The following is a 14508-nucleotide window of genomic DNA, read 5'->3' as shown; positions in this document are numbered from 1 at the left end:
GGGGAGCTGCCGCAGGGCTCGGGGAGGGGGTGGAGCAGAGGTGAGCTGGGGTGGGGAGCTACCGCACGGCTCCCCGGGCCGGGGGGGGGGGGGGGGGAGCTGCTGAAGGGGGGGCGCCTCAGGGCGGGGAACTGCTGCAGGGCTCAGGGAGGGCGCTAGGTGGAAGTTTCACCTAGGGCGCGAAACATCCTTGCACCGGCCCTGCATAGAACCCTAGGTAGGAGCCTGGTGGAATGGGAGGGCTCGGGTTCCCTTACCAACTGCCCCTTTGGCAAGCAAGGCATAAGCCTCATTCCAGTCTTGCTCCCCCTCAGATAAGAAGAGGGCAAGGACTTTGCACTCAAGGTGAAGCTAAACCCATCCTCAGGTGAGGAACTGGCCTTCCTGCTGAGAGGTATATGGGGAGCACTAGCCACGACACCACCTGGCCCGGTAATGAGACTTTAGCTCTATTACACCCATCCAAATTTTAAAAAAATGTAATAATAAAAAAATCAAAATTTTTGTTTGAAAGTTTTAATTTGAGCAATAAAAGAAATAAATGAAAACAAATTTATATTCAATCAAAAAATTTGTTCTGTTGAAAAACTTTTGAAAAGAAAAAATTAAACTGGTGTCCCTCCCCTGGATCTCACATCCTACAGACTCACTCCATAATCCCCAACCAAGTACTAAATGCTGCAGAGTTCCCCCACCCCAGCAGCTCCAGTCTGTAGGGCCTTATACACCCATTACTGGGGGATAGCACCTTTGTAGAGGCTCAGACTCATCCCCTTCACCCTGGCAGTATGCTCATGCTCACACAACATACATTAGACCCTCATTTCCTCAGTGCCACACCCTGTATGTTCCATCATCCCAAGATACAAATGCCATGCACCATACATACCTTGCCCCATTCGTGGTACATATTATATCAGGGGTCTCAAACTCAATTTACCTTAGGGCCAGTGCCAGTCCTCAAATCCTCCCAGAGGACCAATGTCACTCATGCCGCCCAGACCCCCCCCCCAAAAAAAACCCTCCATCCTGGGCTCTGGGAGGGAGTTTGGGTGGGGGAGGGGGTCTGGAGGAGGGGATTGGGGTGCAGGCTCTGGGAGGGAGTTTGGGTGGAGAAGGGGGTCTGGGGTGCAGGCTCTGGGATGGAGTTTTAGGGCTGGGGTGTGTGTGGGGAGGGGGTGNGGGTGCAGGCTCTGGGAGGGAGTTTGGGGGCTGGGGGGGGTGTGGGGAGGAGGTGCAGGCTCTGGTCTGTACATGTTGTGATGACTTCCTCATTTCTTAAACCAAGTGTTGGCAGTCACCCACTGATCGTCTAAATGCAAGTCAAGCAGTGCGGCGCCTGCTGCATTCTCCACTCTCAGCACATACGGTCCCAGTATTTGCTCAGAGCCTGAATGAGTTGAACCCCTATGAGTAGGGCCCTACCAAATTCACGGTCCATTTTGGTCAATTTCACGGTCATAGGATTTTAAAAATCATATATTTCATGATTTCAGCAATTTAAATCTGAAATTTCATGGTGTTGTAATTGTAAGAATCCTGACCGAAAAATGAGTTTGTGGGGTGGTTGGAAGGTTATTGTAGGGCAGGTTGTGGTACCACTACCCTTACTTCTGCACTGCTGCTGACAGTGGTGCTGCCTTCAGAGCTGGGCAGCTGGAGAGCGGTGGCTACTGGTATGGTATTGCCATCCTTACTTCTGCACTGCTGCTGGCGAGGCGCTGCCTTCAGATCTGGGTGACCGGCCAACAGCTGCTGCTCTCTAGCTGCCCAGCTCTGAAGGCAGTGCAGAAGTAAAGGTGGCAATACCGTGACCCCCTCTCCCCCCTAAAATAACCTTGCAACTCCCTTTTGGGTCAGGACGCCGAGTTTTAGAAACGCTGGTTTCCCCCAGTGAAATCTGTATAGTGTAGGGTAAAAGCACACAGAAGGCCAGATCTCACAGGGGGAGACCAGATTTCATGGTCCATGATGCGTTTTTCGTGACTGTGAATTTGGTAGGGCACTACCCATGAGTATTGAGATCTTCCAGGATCAGCAGTAATTTCTCTGGTCCAGCCATATCTGCTAAGTATTGCAGGCTCTGCCTGATCTCTTCTTTCTCTGTTGTGGGATGTATACTAATACCACAAACAACGTGCACTCCTTTCCTTGTATTCGGAGACCATTAAACAGTCATTCACCCTTTGGGGGAAGGGATAGCTCAGTGGTTTGAGCATTGGCCTACTAAACCCAGGGTTGTGAGTTCAATCCTTGAGGGGGCTACTTAGGGATCTGGGGCAAAATCAGTACTTGGTCCTGCTAGTGAAGGCAGGGGGTTGGACTCAATGACCTTTCAAGGTCCCTTCCAATTCTAGGAGATGGGATATCTCCATTAATTAAATTAGTGATTTCCCAAACACTTTTACTAAGTTCATTGCAAATCACCCCTCCTACAGCATTTCTCTTTCCACTGCCACCTGCATAGTACAGCTTACAGCCCAGACCCAGTTCTCAAGCTGTATTTCCTGACCATCTGGTCTCCTGCACACAGAGTGTATCAATGTTTCTTTGGACCATTATGTCAGCCAACTCCATGCCTTTCGTTATTAAGGACAACACATTCAGAGTAGCAACATGTAAAGATTTGTTAAAAATTTGTTTTGGAAGAGCAAATTTTCATCTAGGGTGTCCTCTTTTGAGCTCAGCAACAAACTTCTAAATTCTTCAGAGAATAGAGGATGAAATCCTGTTCTACTGCAGGCAGTTGGAAAGACCCCTTTTGACTTCAGTGGCACCAGGATTTACCCATTGTATAGTTGTCATTAGTGCTTGTGAGGTGTGGTCTTTGGGGAGAGAGTATGGTATAGTAGTGAAGCCAGGACTGAAGCAGAGTTTCTGTATTCTTGTCACAGCTATACCACTGAATTGCTTTGTAGCCTTGGGAAGGTTAATTTGTTTCTCTGTAGCTTTCACCATCCATGCAACGTGGATAATAGTTACTCCACACAGAGCTGTGAGAATTTTTTTTCATTGATGTTCATAAAATGATATCCTTGGATGAAAGATACTGCAGAAGCATAAATGATTATTTATTAACATACAGAGGGCAAAGATACTGTGTATAGGCTAGTTAAAGATCCTAGGTCAAGTATGGCTGATGAGCTAGAGCCAGATGTGCTACACAATAGGCAGGTGTTGGGCAAATTTAATTCACTCCCTCACATACACACTGCTGCCTCAGATTACATAAAAGCATCTTCTCAACTCATCACTCACAAATGTGAGGCTGCAGTTCTGGAGATCATGCAATAATTTTCTGCAGTTTAGAGAAACTGCCCTTTGAATGTCACAGGAATCAGATTCTGTCAGTCTCTATGGCCTGGGTAATAGTAACAGAAAGCAGCATTCCAGTGGTAACAGTTTTACACATTCCAGAAGAACATAAGAACGGCCATACTGGGTCAGACCAAAGGTCCATCTAGCCCAATATCCTGTCTACCGACAATGGCCAATGCCAGGTGCCCCAAAGGGAGTGAATCTAACAGGTAATGATCAAGTGATCTCTCTCCTGCCATCCATCTCCACCCTCTGGCAAACAGAGGCTAGGGACACCTTTCCTTACCCATCCTGGCTAATAGCCATTAATGGACTTAATGGCCTTCCATTGACACATGCTATGGCAAGGAGATCCTATTAGCCAGCAGGTCAATAAGGCAGTAAGCTTTTCATCATAAAAGTGACACTCCCATCATGGACACCTCCTTCTACTTATAAACCCTTACCAAAAGGGGGAAAAAAAGGAAATACATAATAAGAGAACCCATTCCCTAAGCAATTTTCTTACCCCAAAAAGGTACCAAAGTTCTATGAAATCCATAAGGGACTTTGCTCCTGCTATTAATTTTATGTGGAAGGCACCCAAATGCTATGTTGATGCATGGTAGGACAAAGCCCCGAGATAGAGCAATAGGAATAACACGACATGTGGCAGTTGCCCAACTGCTGGACCTCCAGCCTAAACAAAACATCTGATAATTTGACAGTTTTATTTTTTTAAATTATTTGACAATACATCCCATAGAAAAGCATCTAACAACAAGTTCACAAGAATCTCTGCATTGCTGCAAAACCTGAAAATCTAAGCTTCAGTTTTCCAAATTAAAATCAAATTCTCTATACCGAGACTCCTACTGGTCCATCAAAGAATGTACAAGCCTTTTCTTAGGCATCTGCAGCCCTTGCAGCTCCTGCACTCAGACACATATGCTGCTAATTCCCCCAACAGCTATTTTAGACAGGAATTCTTATGGGCCACCATATAAGGAAATAGCTCAAAACATTGGGAAACTCAAGCTATGCACCCTCTGTGAATTTTAAGGGTGGTGGTTTTGATTGGCTTTTCCTAAAGATATATGGCAACATTTGTAAAACTAATTTCTTTTTTCATTTTATTTCTTGTTGCCTCAGAAAATGAAGCTAGTAATTAAGATGCAGTTTGAATCATGCTTAATAAACTTTGCTGTCTTTCATTACATTTCACACTGGTGAGTGAAAACCATTATATACAGCCCCAGGTAACACTTTAAAATAGCTAACTTTGTTTAAAAAAATCTGTTTTCCAAATGCCTTGTAATAAAATGTAATTGCATTTTCTGTTTTGTCTGTGTGTAGAATCTGGTCACATAAAGTACACTGGATGAAAGTTCTTTTCAAGCAAAATTACCTCTTGTCAAGACATCCAGCATATGGACAATCAGAAGTTGAAATATTATTTATTTAGTTCAAAAAATGTTCTAGGTACAGTATAGACAAATATGAAGACAAGCTCCCAGTCACAGATTTTATATACTTATGTGTGTGTGTGGAGTGGGAGGGGGGTGGTTAGAAAAGGTGCACAGAATAGGAGACAGAAAGAACACAGGTGCAAGAAGAAAGGCAAGTCAGCAGGGAGACAGTTCAGCATGTGTCTCCATGTTAATTTCTGATCTATTTTAATGCGCTTGCTGGGACTATGGACTACTTTTTCAGAGGTGCTGAGCACCCATTTGACTTCAGCTGTAGTGGCCCCTCTGGAAAGGCGACCGCGTCTGTCTGGTAGACGCAGTGTGTCTGAAATGGCAGTACTAAGGGTTCAGTAATATAGAGACTTGAAGTTAAACAGAAAAATGTAAATGATAATTGGGAATTGTTTAAGAACATTTTACTAAATGCTCCAAAAAGCCATAGACAAGAAAGAAGACTGCATTGGTTAAAAAAAAAAAAAAGAATAAAAGGGAAATTGATCGTAATGAACTTAAATTAGAAGCGAGGAATTGTAAAAAACAATAAGAGAAGCAAAAGGACACAAGGAGAAATCTACGGCCAGAATTGTTCAGGAAAATAAGATGATTTTTTAAAGTATATTTGGAACAAAAAGAATCCTAACACTAGTATTGCTAGGTAGAAATGGTAGAATTATCAATAATAATGCAGGAAAAGCAGAAATGTTCAATACATATTTGTTCTGTATCTGGGAAAAAAACAGATGATGTAGTCATATATGATGATGATGATGAAGAAATACTTTCCATTCCACTTGTAATGCAGGAGAATGTTAAACAGCAGTTACCAAAGTTTGATATTCTTAAATCAGCAAGTCTGGATAACTTGCATCCAAGAGTTTTCAAAGAGCTGGCCAAGGAGCTAGCTAAACAGTTTATGTTGATTTTCAGTAAATCTTGGAACACAGGGGAAGCTTCAGAAAACTGGAAGAAAGCTAATGTTGTACTAGTATTTAAAAAGATTAGATGAGACAACCTAGATAATTATAGTCCTGTCAATCTGACATTGATCCCCATCAAAATAATGGAATGGCTGATATGAGACTAAATTAATGAAGAATTATAGAAGGATAATGTAATAATTCCCAATCAACATGGGTATATGGAAAACACATCCTGTCAAACAAACTTGATATCTTTTTTTGATGAGATTACAAGTTTGGTTGCTAAAGGTAATAGTGTTGCTGCAATATATTATGACTTCGGTAAGAGTTTTAAATTGGTACCTCACAACATTTTGATTAAAAAACTAGAGCAATACAAAAGTAACGGGGCACACGTTAAATGGATTAAAATCTGGCTAAATGACAGGTCTCAAAATGTAACTGTAAATGGAGAATCATCCGAGCTGGTGTCCAACTGGGAACAGTTCTTGGTTGTGTGCTATTTGATATTTTTATCAATGACCTGAAAGAAAAAATAAAATCATCACTGGTAAATATTGCAGATGATCCAAAGATTGGGGGAGTGGTAAAAAGGAAGCGGACAGGTCACTAATATAGAGCGATCTGGACTGCTCAGTACATTGGGCACAAGCAAACAAATATGCTTTTTAATGTGGCTAAATGTAACTGTACTCACCTAGGCACAAAGAATGAAGGCCGTACTTACAGTGACTCTGAGAAAGACGGGGGTATCGTGGTGGTTAATCAGCTCAGCATGAGAGCCCAGGGTAACACTTTGGCTGAAAGGACTAATGCGATCATTGTATGTACAAACAGGAATATCAAGTAGGACAAGGGAGCTTATATTCTCTCTGTTTTTGGCACTGGTGTGACTGCTGCTGGAATACTGCATCCAGTTCTGACATCCACCATTCAAAAACAATGTTGATAAATTTGAGCAGGTTCAGAGAAGAGCCATAAGAATGATTAAAAGGTTGAAAAACATGCCTTATAGCGATAGAAACAAAGAGCACAATGTGTTCATTTTAACAAAAAGAGAAGGTTAAGGGATGACTTGATCACAGTTGGTAAGTATCTACATGGGGAACAGTAATTTGGTAATGGTTTCTTCGGTCTAGCAGGCACAGGTATAACATGATCCAATGGCTGGCAATTAAAACTAGACTGGAAATAAAGCACACATTTTGAACAATTAGGGTAAGTAAGTATTGGAACATCTTACCAAGGGCTGTGGTGCAATCTTGGCCACTGACAATTTTTAAAGCAAGATAGGCATTTTGTCTAAAAGAGATGCTCCAGACTGGAATTAAGGAAAGACCTGCCACACGTGTTACAAAGGAATTCAAACAGGATGACAGCAATGGCCCATTCTGGCCTATGAATCTATTGATTGTAAGATTTTTAAACATGTTTCTCCTTCTCTTACATAGGAGTGGATCATGCCATAGAGCTGCCCAGATCACGCCTGCAATAACCAGCAGACCTCTCATCTTCTCTCTCATTTAAGGCCCAGAGTTAGGTAGGTTCATGAGATGCCTGCATGAAGTGTGAATGAAGGCCCTTCTTTAGCATGTGCCTGCACAAATAAAGACACAATGAATCATCTGGCAGGAAGGTTGACTGTTATCTGACATGGAAACATATTTGTACTTTATCATTTTAATGTAACGTAAGTAATCAGCAGCAAGTGTGACCAATGCTGCCCTGTTGTGTGAGAATTCTAGGGTTAGCCTGTGTCATGTACCCATATAACACCACTCCCTCAAGATGAACTGAACAGTTGATTGAATTTGGACACATGCTGCAAGGGCTGGATCAAAGCGTAGGTACCACAGGCCTGGGCCTAAGGCTCCATCTCCTTGCATCATGTGATTACATCACAGCCTCAGTGTTCTCTTGAATAAAAGTACATTTCTAGTGCTCGTGGCTGCCAAGAGAAGCTTGAAAACGCTAGCCACAGATACGGTGACATCTGCCTGAGCCTACAGCCAGCCTGAACCGTAGCACCGATTTGAGTGACCCATGGATCTCTCTGAGGTGTTAATGCCAAGACTCACTGCTTGTGGGGGTGGGGGAAGGTAGGGTGGGCATTGTCAGCACCAGCCCAGCTGAGGAGACTGTGTGGCAGAAGGTGCTACTGGGAGACTTGGGGAGGGGGGGTCTTCATGTTGCCATACCTATCTTTCTGGAGGGGAGGGGCCCCTCATGCCACTCCGAAGGGGCTGTGCAGAGCCCCATGCCATATTCCCTCCCTCCCAAAGCCATGCCATGTGACACATGCTATTGGCCTAGACAAACTGCCATCTAAGTGCAAAGGCTAGAAAGCCAAAGGATAGCAATAGGTTGTGGAAGGCTTGAGGTTGGTGGCAAGAGAGGTGTGCTGGAGAGAAACCTTGCTGTGGTGGGAGAGAGGGTTTGGGCGAGAGCAGGGAGGCCACAGCTGTTGATTTTCCTTTGAGAATGTCAATAAGCACTTGCAGAAAGGGAGAAGGGCATGTGTGAGGAGGCGCAGAAGCGAGCCAAGCCATGGTTGTGGGAATGTATGCTGGGGAGTGTAGCAAGGCCACACAAGCGATCTGGCCACCTGAGGCACAGCTGTGGCCCGCGTCATCCTAGTAGCTGAGACCTCACCCTGGGCAATGTATTCAGCCTTACATCACCTTTGGGAGGCAGGGCAGGGCTACTAGCTGTGTTGTACAGATGGGGAACTGAGGCACAGGTAAGCTAAGTGACTTGGCCAAGGTCATGTAAGATGTCTGGAGTAGAGCAGGGACTAGAGCCTGGGTCTCTCAGGGTCTAGGCTAATGTCCAATCCACTAGGCCTTCTTTCCTCTCCTTACTGGCTCAGAGGTATTCAGTGGCATGGAAATGGGAGTGGAGGAAGCAGCTGTTTGGGGTAACCCAGGGCTGGGAGGTTAGTGGAAAGGACTTTGCCATGCAAGAGCATGCCAGGTCACAATTGGAGGAGTGAACAAAGGAGAAGGAGACAGTCCATGGGGCAGAAAAGGTGCAGGATAGAACAGGGAGGAAGGGATGAGTGCAGTAGTGAAGTCATGGAACTCGATGGGCTGAATAGGAGGGAAGGGTTGGGTGGAGGGGTGTTCGGGCGTTGCTGACAGATGAGAAGGGTTATATACAGAATTCAGTATAGCAGTGCTGGCCGGATAGGGGCACTTCCTATGGAGACTTGCTACGAGTTGAGTTTTATCACTGAGATTCAGCATTCCCTTCACCACCGAATGTAGACTGAACAGCGCAGGAGACACTTGCCGAGTTGCATATGCGGGTGTTTTGTTTGACTTGCTCCCTGGTGCTGTGATCCTCAAGCTATGCTCTGTGGTGCCCTGGTAGCTGCACAATGACATTCAGAACCATGCGGGGGGAGAAGCATTTCCAGTCCCAAGCACTGAAAATTATTAGTCCACCCCCCGCCCCCAATTGTGAGACTTTTAAAAATAATACGTTAGTGTTCTTTTTCTTTGCCTTCTGGTTTCTAAGCTGGTCGGTTACACGCTAGGCACATTTCCTGGCTTTTTCTCCACATCCACAAGGACTAGAAATTTAAAGTAAAAGCTGAGATTCTCACACAATCACAGGACTATGGTAGTTGGGCCTTGGAGAAAAACACCAAATATTGTGAAAGCTGACAGCAGTGGGGAAGGGAGATGACTCAAGGAAGGGGCTTTCTCTCTCTCGCTTACAAAACAGTTCACAGAATGATAAAGTTAACAACGATTTTATGGTGTGTAGTGCTACCTTGCTACCGGAGAAGGGCAGTGGGCCAGTTATAGAATAAAGTATAGAGGAAAGAATAAAATTGTCAGACACATAGAAGAACATAAATTATTAGGCATAAATCAACATGGTTTCTGTAAAGGGAAATCATGTCTTACTAATCTGTTAGAGTTCTTTGAAGGGGTCAACAAACGTGGACAAGGGGGATCCAGTGGACATAGTGCACTTAGATTTCCAGAAAGCCTTTGACAAGGTCCCTCACCAAAGGCTCTTACATAAATTAAGTTGTCATGGAATACGAGGGAAGATTCTTTTGTGGACTGAGAACTGGTTAAAAGACAGGGAACAAAGGGTAGGAATAAATGGTAAATTTTCAGAATGGAGAGGAGTAACTAGTGGTGTTCCCCAAGGGTCAGTCCTCGGACCGATCCTATTCAACTTATTCATAAATGATCTGGAGAAAGGGGTAAACGGTGATGTGGCAAAGTTTGCAGATGATACTAAACTGCTCAAGTTAGTTAAGACCAAAGCAGACTGTGAAGAACTTCAAAAAGATCTCACAAAACTAAGTGATTGGGCAACAAAATGGCAAATGAAATTTAATGTGGATAAATGTAAAGTAATCCACATTGGAAAAAATAACTCCAACTATACATACAGTATGATGGGGGCTAATTTAGCCACAACTAATCAGGAAAAAGATCTTGGAGTCATCGTGGATAGTTCTCTGAAGACATCCACCCAGTGTGCCGCGGCAGTCAAAAAAGCAAACAGGATGTTAGGAATTATTAAAAAATGGATAGAGAATAAGATGGAGAATACTGCATCTTATTTCCCTTATATAAAATCGATGATACGCCCACATCTTGAATACTGTGTACAGATGTGGTCTCACCTCAAAAAAGATATACTGGGATTAGAAAAGGTTCAGAGAAGGACAACTAAAATGATTAGGGGTTTGGAAAGGGTCCGATATGAGGAGAAATTAAAGAGGCTTGGACTTTTCAGCTTGGAAAAGAGGAGACTAAGGGGGGATACGATAGAGGTATATAAAAATATGAGGGGTGTGGAGAAAGTGAATAAGGAAAAGTTATTTACTTGTTCCCATAAATAAGAACTAGGGACCACCAAATGAAATTAATGGGCAGCAGGTTTAAAACAAATAAAAGGAAGTTCTTCTTCACACAGCACACAGTCAACCTGTGGAACTCCTTGCCTGGAGAGATTGTGAAGGCTAGGACTATAACAGGGTTTAAAAGAGAACTAGATAAATTCATAGTGGTTAAGTCCATTAACGGCTATTAGCCAGGATGGGTAAGGAATGGTGTCCCTAGCCTCTGTTTGTCAGCGGGTAGAGATGGATGGCAGGAGAGAGATCACTTGATCATTACCTGTTAGGTTCACTCCCTCTGGGGCACCTGGCATTGGCCACTGTCAATAGACAGGACACTGTGCTGGATGGACCTTTGGTCTGACCCAGGATGGCCGTTCTTACATTCTTATGCAGGACCCAGCCAACAGGCGCCACTCTCTGGCCCCCCAGCCCTGAAGGCAGTGCAGAAGTAAGGCTGGCAATACAGTGACCCTCCCGCAACTCCCTTTAGGGTCAGGACCCCCAGTTTGAGAAACGCTGGTCTCCCCCATGAAATCTGTATAATATAGAGTAAAAGCACACAAAAGACCAGATTTCATGGTCTGTGTTGTGTTTTTCATGGCCCTGAATTTGGTAGGGCCCTGTTTATGAGGTAATGGTCAGTGCCTGACTTCTCTGGATACTGTAGATCCTTTCACTTTGTTGGGCTGGTTTGCATCATGCAAAGATTAGTCCTTGTGTTTGATCCTCAGCCTGGCACTGGCAGAATGGTTCTGAGTTACTGCAGGCACATCCACCTTAATCCTCTAAATTAGCTCTGGTCTCATTTCTTGGTTGCTTCATTGAGAATACCAACACTTACTCTGGTTTCTTTGCTGGCAGTGGGTGGCCTTAGGAACAATTAACTCCAGCTTTTATTTGCTAGTCATTTGTCATTCAGTAACATTTCATTACTCTTAGCTGACAGCTGCTGGATTCCTGTCTCCTGTGCTCGGGGTGGGAAGGGGCAGTGTATGAATGCAACCCCTGAAATTCTGTACTGCGCTAAGCATGCAGTAGGTCTGTGGGGAGCAATGTATGAAACTGCTTTCAGTCACATTCCTGTTCTACTTATAAACACTCTGGCCCCTACACCAAAAAACCTGGACTAATTAGTAAATAATTGGGTAGAGAGAGAAAATTTCTTGTTTGCAAACGATTCCCTTGTGGTTAGAAAAGAATTCCCAAAATTTCTCAAATTCAAACTTGATTAACACCAGCCAGAAAACAGCTCTGTGTGTGGGGGTGGGGGGTTGGGCTGGGGGAGTTGGTTTATGCTGAACTCACTTTGCATAGTGTCATCTGACAAATCCTTCCTATAAATTACCTGCAGCCTGGAATATGGATTAGGAAATTCAGAGAGACTGATCCAGAGCCTGGAGTATTGCCTCTGCTCCGCTTCGCCGACCATGGTTAAGGCAACACCTGGTGGGCCCTTTACCCTGGCAGTAACTTGGAACTAGGGCAGTCAAGCGATTAAAAAAATTAATCACGATTAATCGCGCTGTTAACAATAGAATACCATTTATTTTAAATATTTTTGGATGTTTACTATATTTTCAAATATATTAATTTAAATTACAACACAGAATACAAAGTACAGTGCTCACTTTATATTTATGTTATTACAAATACTTGCACTGTAAAAAACAAAAAAAAATGGTATTTTTCAATTTACCTCATACAAGTACTGTAGTGCAATCTCGATCATTAAAGTTGAACTTACAAATGTAGAATTATGTAAAAAAAACTGTATTAAAAAATAAAACAATGTAAAACTTTAGAGCCTACAAGTTCACTCAGTTCTACTTCTTGGTCAGCCAATCACTCAGACAAACAAGGTTGGTTACAATTTGCAGATAATTCTGCCGGCTTCTTGTTTACAGTGTCACCTGAAAGTGAGAACAGGTCTTCGCATGGCACTGTTGTAGCTGGCGTTTCAAGATATTTACGTGCCAGATGAGCTAGAGATTCATATCTCCCTTCGTGCTTCAATCACCATTCCAGAGGACATGCTTCCATGCTGATGATGGGTTCTGGTTGGTAATGATCCAAAGTAGTGTGGCCTGACGCATGTTCATTTTTATCATCTGAATCAGATCCCACCAGCAGAAAAAATGGCTACACACCTTCTCGTAACATCTTTAAGATGTGTTGTTCATGTCGATTCCAATCAGGTGTGTGCACGCGCACGTGCACGATGGCCGGAAGATTTTTCCCTTAGCAGCATCTGTCGGGTCGGCCTGGGGGCCCCCTGGAGTCGCACCCTCATGGTGCCTAATATAGAGCCCTGCCAACCTGCCACCCCTTCAGTTCCTTCTTGCCGGCTACTCCAACAGAGGGGTAGGAGGGTGGGGTTGGAGCTGTCCACTGACTGGAGTACTACTCTACCAAAGGCCGCATCATCTCTGGCCTGCCTAGTAATTGCATAGTGTGCTGTGAAAGTGTATATCGATGACCACGTCGCCGCCCTGCAAATTTCCTGGGTGGGGACTTGAGCCAGGAAAGCTATTGATGAAGCTTGTGCCCTTGTAGACTGCACCATTATCGGGGGCGCTGGGATTCCTGCTAGATTGTAGCACTCGATAATGCAGGCCCCAATCCATGATGAAATGCGCTGTGTCGAAACAGGCTGGCCCTTCATCCTGTCCGGTACTGCGACAAAGAGCTGTACCAACTTCCTGAATGGTTTCGTCCTTTCAATGTAAAAGGCCAGTGCTCTGCGGACGTCGAGAGTGTGGAGCCTCTGCTCCCTGCTACTCGCATGAGGCTTGGGGTAGAAAACCGGGAGGAAAATGTCCTGGTTGATGTGGAACTGCAATACCACCTTCGGGAGGAAGGCCGGATAGGGCCTGAGCTGAACCTTGTCCTTAAAAACCATGGTGTAGGGCGGCTCGGACGTTAGAGCCATGAGCTCAGACACCCTCCAGATGAAGTTATTGCCACCAGGAATTTGACCTTATAGGAGAGGTAGAGCAGGGAGCATGTTGCTAACCAGGGAGTTAGGGAAAACCGAGCGGCCCTGTACCCCCGGCCAGAAAGCCGAGATGGCAGCCAGGTGTACTCTTATAGAAGACAAGGAAAGATCTTCCTGCTTTAGACGGAAAAGCTTATCCAAAATCTGGGCCACTGAGGCTAGCGCCGGGGGAAAGTCGTGCTGAGCTGATCAGAATGAAAATCTCTTCCACTTGGCCAGGTACATGGCCCCAGTGGAGGGTTTCCTACTGCCCAAGAGAACCTGTCTGACTTGTTCTGAACAGGAGAGCTCGAACGTATTCAGCCATGGAGCCTCCAGGCTGTGAGATGCAGCGACTGAAGGTTCAGGTGCTGGAGCCGCCCATGACCCTGCGTGAGAAGGTCCGGGAAGAGCAGCAGGGGCTCCGACTGACATATCTAGGAGAGACATGTACCAGTGCTGGTGGGGCCAGGCTGGTGCCATGAGAATGACCCGAGCCTGGTCTCTGTGGATCTTGAGTAGGACCTTGTGGACGAGCGATATGGGTGGGAAGGCGTATAGAAGCAGTCCCCCCAATGGAGGAGGAACGCGTCCGTGGTGGAGCCCGGACTGTGATTCTGGAAGGAACATTCTGCTGACACTTCCTGTTGCGTTGCGTGGTGAAGAGGTCAATCAGGGGACAACCCCACCTCTGGAAGAGCAAAGATGCAACATCTAGGCGAAGGGACCACTCGTGGCTGTGAAAACATCTGCTGAGGCTGTCTGCTAGCTCGTTCTGGATCCCTGGAAGGTACGATGCCTGTAGATCGACTGAGTGCTCTATACAAAAGTCCCATAACCGGAGGGCTTCCTGGCTCAGGGGAGGAGCAGCGTGCACCCTCCTGTTTGTTGATATAGAATATTGCGGTCGTGTCGTCCGTCATAACCAATGCACATCAACCTGCTAGATATGGGCAGAATGACTGACGTGCTAGGCAT

At 45.0% G+C, this 14508-nt stretch overlaps 1 long non-coding RNA gene across 2 annotated transcripts in view; it reads left to right on the top strand.

Moving 5' to 3' along the window:
• Window positions 1-12087, top strand: part of LOC117888209 — a 14533-nt gene extending 2446 nt beyond the window's left edge. Inside the window, exons 3-5 of one of the 2 annotated variants that reach the window (XR_004648288.1) lie at window positions 315-432; window positions 7138-7226; window positions 11908-12087. This is a non-coding gene — a long non-coding RNA (uncharacterized LOC117888209). The remainder of the gene's footprint in view (window positions 1-314; window positions 433-7137; window positions 7227-11907) is intronic. The other variant, XR_004648289.1, reaches the window with a different exon arrangement.
• The last annotated feature ends 2421 nt before the right edge of the window (window positions 12088-14508 follow it).

Source organism: Trachemys scripta, chromosome 15, assembly GCF_013100865.1.
Source record: "Trachemys scripta elegans isolate TJP31775 chromosome 15, CAS_Tse_1.0, whole genome shotgun sequence".
In the NCBI taxonomy this organism is placed as follows: domain Eukaryota; kingdom Metazoa; phylum Chordata; order Testudines; family Emydidae; genus Trachemys; species Trachemys scripta.
The sequence above is the reverse complement of the archived record's forward strand: the minus strand, read 5'-3'. Positions and strand labels throughout refer to the sequence as shown.